A 4,500-nucleotide genomic window follows, 5' to 3' on the forward strand; every position below is an offset into this window, starting at 1 on the left:
GTGTTTTGTTCCCTAAGAAGTGCACTAACTAGCTCCATCCTTGCCGCCGACGTTAAAAGCTGTTCCTTGTTCGCGTCATACCCTGATGGATATACATGTCACGGCCGGGGCGGACCCAAGATAGCTAAAAGGCCATGCCCCTCTCTAACTTCCACCTCGAGGAGGTTCCCAAGACCACTCCAATGACAAATATACTACGTTTAAAAATATATCTTTATTTAAATAATTAAAAATAAGGAAAGGGGAGGGAAAAAGGGGAAAGAGCACTTTAAAAACACTTCTTCTCGCCCCCCAGGGCGGCTTCGACCATGGAGCGGGGGCCCGTACTCCTGTCCACTTGTTCCTTGAACCCGTGGCGCCCTCCGCTTCCTCCTGGAGGCAAAACAGGTAAACACTGTTAGTGACTTATTTTCAACACGGTATTGCGACTAATCTGGTTTTTTCTCCGTCTCTCCTACACCCTCAGGTTCCCCTTGTTGGGGCCCCTCACTCTCTTCGGGACGGTGCACTAGGACAAAGGTAAGTAGTTTACTCCTTCCACACAGTTCGTTCCTTCCGCAGGACGTTGCTGTAGGCACAGATGGATCAATACATAACCCAGGTAAGTTACTCACGGAGCTTGGGCCTCTCGTCTGCTTCGGGACGGTGCACTAGGGCAAAGGTAGGTATTTCACAGTTCGTTTCCTCCTCAGGACTCTGCCAGAAGCACAGACAGATTACCACATCACACAGGTAAGTTACTCATAGGGCTTGGACTTCTCGTTTGCTGTGAGGCAGTGCACTAGGGCAAAGGTAGGTATTTCACAGTTCGTTTCCTCCTCAGGACTCTGCTATAAGCACAGACAGATTACCACATCACACAGGTAAGTTACTCACAGGGCTTGAACTTCTCGTTTGCTGCGAGGCAGTACACTAGGGCAAAGGTAGGTATTTCACAGTTCGTTTCCTCCTCAGGACTCTGCTATAAGCACAGACAGATTACCACATCACACAGGTAAGTTACTCACAGGGCTTGGACTTCTCGTTTGCTGCGAGCCAGTACACTAGGGCAAAGGTAGGTATTTCGCAGTTCGATCTTTCCTCGGGGCGCTGCTGTAAGTATAGGTAGGTTAATGCATCACATAGATAGGTTACTCACAAGATTTAAACTTCTTGTTTCCTTCGGACAGTGGGCTTTCGCAACAGCGTTCATGCACCGTATACCTCCACCCGTCTGCTTACGCCTCAGGGGTGTCGTAGGGTTGATGGGTCGAGTGCCACGGAGCCGAACGCTTCCCTAGCTCTCCCTCCTTGCTTGGACAGCCGGGGGCCGCGAGCTGGGGCGAACTCTCGATGAGGCTCCGCACACACCACAGACTTCTGGGGGGATAGAATCAAATACTGCCACGACCCAAAATCCGTACAGTACACTTAGTTGCTACTCACTTGGATGTAACGCTGGACTTCACCACTGTCTAGTTTCAAAGCGATGCGGTTATTACTGACACACAGGGGGCCGAAAGATTTGGTCTCTTCTTTGCACGGGGCACGAGCCACAACGTGTTCTTCTTCTCTCACGAGTCGTCCGAGGCTGGGGCAGTTCTAGACACTGCAAGCACAGCACACACAGCAAGCTTTGTGTAGACACCAAAAATAATTGCACTCACCCACAGCACTCGACACACTCCCACGTGAATTTCGGGACTGGACCACCTAGCCTCGACCGATCAGTGAGGTTGGTTGGGCGTCGCTTTCGTCGCAGGAGAGATGGTATAGTACACAATGGAAAAATCAGCACAACCCCTGTGTGTTATTTTGCTACCTGTTTGGCTCACCCGCACTTCTTGTGTTTCACAGGGCCAGACGACCTACAGCAGACGGCTTCCCCGAACGAGTGGTTCCTTTTTCGTGCTTCCGGTTGTTCCACGGCTCACCCACGCTTCCCTTCACAGTGGGGCCAGGTACCTTTAACACACTCAGAATACACAATAGCAGCCGTTTGTAAATACTGCATCCACACACACAACAGCGGTTACTCACTCGTTGTTTGTTCTCACAACCTGGGGTTTACTGCACTCGTTGACTCTGGATTCACACACTCACAAGTAAATCCGTCCACAAATCTCTTCACCTAGTCGAATTCTGCCTCTTTCTTCCCCAAGGGATCGATGTGCATCAAAACAGCGGCCCTAAACAGCAGCAACACAGCGTGGACAAAGTACACCAACAAGCTCCTTTCTGATCTCTTCAAAGGCCTTTTTGTACTCTGCTTGTTCTCATGATCGACCTTTCAGAAATCGCTGTGTAAATCGCCCTCACCTGTGTCTAATTTGGCCTGATTTCGTGTTCGGGGAAACCCCGGAAATTCCGGTGTTCGGAGTCGGTCGTCCGGGCGGATCCATCGTCGGGCGGAACCCGTCTTCCACACTTTTGGTTCCGCCCTTACAGATCGTCACCTGGTGACACCCTCCCCCGCCGGAATGGTTCTAGTACCTACACCGGCTGTCCCGGCCTCTGCTGCCGTTGCACCACGTATGGCCTGGCCTCCCACCGATCACTCAGCTTACCTCCCCCTAGCCGCCGGTTGTCCCGTACTAGGACCCTTTCTCCAGGGAGCAAAGGAGCATCCCGCGCCGTCCTGTCGTACAGCCTCTTATTCTTCTCCCCGGCTGCCTGGATCCTCTTGTTGACCTGCTCATAAGCGAAGTGGAGACGATGATGGTGTCGTCCCACCCACTCGGTCACACTCCCTTCTCCTTTGCCCCCAGCTGTTCCTAACAGAAGGTCTGTGGGCAAGCGAATGTGCCTTCCAAACATCAAATAAGTGGGGGCGTAACCCGTGGTACTATGTATGCTGTTGTTATACGCTTGGAGCAAATTTGGTAAGGCACTCACCCAATCATCCTGGCGCCTGGTCCAGGGTTCCCAGCAGATTCAACAGGGTTTGGTTAAACCGCTCGCAGCCTCCGTTCCCTTGGGGGTGGTATGAGGTCGTGTGGGTCTTCGTACAGCCGTACAGCTGGCATATTTCCCGGATGATGCGGGACTTGAAATTTGGACCCTGATCGGAGTGGAGGAACTCCGGGCACCCGAAGGGCTGAAAGACCGCCCTCCATAGTGCTGCGGCCGTGGTGCTTGCTGTCTGATCGAGGGTAGGGATGGCCCATGCATATTTAGTAAACAGGTCGGTCACGACCAGAATGTTCTGATACGGGTCCTTTGGACGACTCAAAGTCAGGTAGTCCATCGCAACGATGTGGAGAGGGGCTCTAGCATGGATGGGGACCATGGGTGCTCGTGGTTCCTGCCGAGATTTAAAGAGAGTACATCGAGGACATGCTTGTATAAATGTACTCAAGGAAATCTCCATCCCGGCCAGTAAAAGTGCCGGCGTAGTAAAGACACCGTGCGTTCCTGTCCTTGGTGTCCCATCCGGTCGTGATACGCCGTCAACAGCGCCTGCACTTGGCTGGGTGGTACTACGATCTGGCTGACCTCTTCGTCGGTCCCCGGATCTCGAATAGTCCTGCACAACACACCATCTCGTAGTTTTAATCTCTCCCACTGTCCCAAGATTCTGTGACCCACCTCTGTTTGACCCTGTCTCTCGGTGGGGGTCGGTCGTCGGCCCTGCCTAAGCCACTCGCTCAGGTTCCGCAGCTCTTCGTCCTCCTGTTGCCTGGCCCTCCAGCATTGGGGGTCCCATCCCCAGCTCGCAGGCACTACCTCTTGCTGGCCCCCGGGGGCCTCCACCACCCCGACCGTCAGTCCTTCCTCCTCTTGTCCTACTCCGGGCTGACTCGAGCCCCTCGAATCTCCCCTTGTCGGTAGCCGGGATAATGCGTCTGCATTAGTGTGTTCTCTCCCGGGGCGGTACTGCAGCTGGTAATCATAGTTGGCTAGCTGAGCCACCCATCGCTGCTCCACTGCTCCTAGCCGGGCCGTCTGTAAATGTACTAAGGGGTTATTGTCAGTGATTATGGTTACCTTGGCTCCCCAGAGGTAGTCCTTGAATTTCTCACTCAACGCCCATTTCAGTGCCAACAATTCAAGCTTGAAGGAACTGTAGTTCGCATATTCCTTTCCGCTGGGTGGAGGCTCCGACTAGTGTAAGCAATCACTCGTTCCACTCCATCCTGCTTCTGTGCGAGTACAGCCCCCAGGCCAAGATTGCTGGCATCTGTGTATAATAGAAAAGGTAGAGAAAAGTCAGGGTAGGCTAGAATCGGGGCTTGTAACAGTTCTTGCTTCAACGCCCTAAAGGCTGTTTCGCACTCTATGGACCATTCTACCACGGGGGACCCTCGCCCTCGTGGTCGTCCCGTCCCCGCCAACAGTTGGTTCAAGGGCTTGGCGATCTTCGAGAACCCCTTTATAAATCGCCAATAGTACCCGACAAAGCCTAAGAAGGATCTTACTTGCCTTACAGTTTTGGGGGCCTCCCAGTCCCGCACTGCAGATACCTTGTCTGGGTCTACGGCCACTCCAGCCGCACTCACCACGTGGCCTAGGAACTTCACC

Source organism: Misgurnus anguillicaudatus, chromosome 24 (assembly GCF_027580225.2).
Source record: "Misgurnus anguillicaudatus chromosome 24, ASM2758022v2, whole genome shotgun sequence".
Lineage (NCBI taxonomy): Eukaryota > Metazoa > Chordata > Actinopteri > Cypriniformes > Cobitidae > Misgurnus > Misgurnus anguillicaudatus.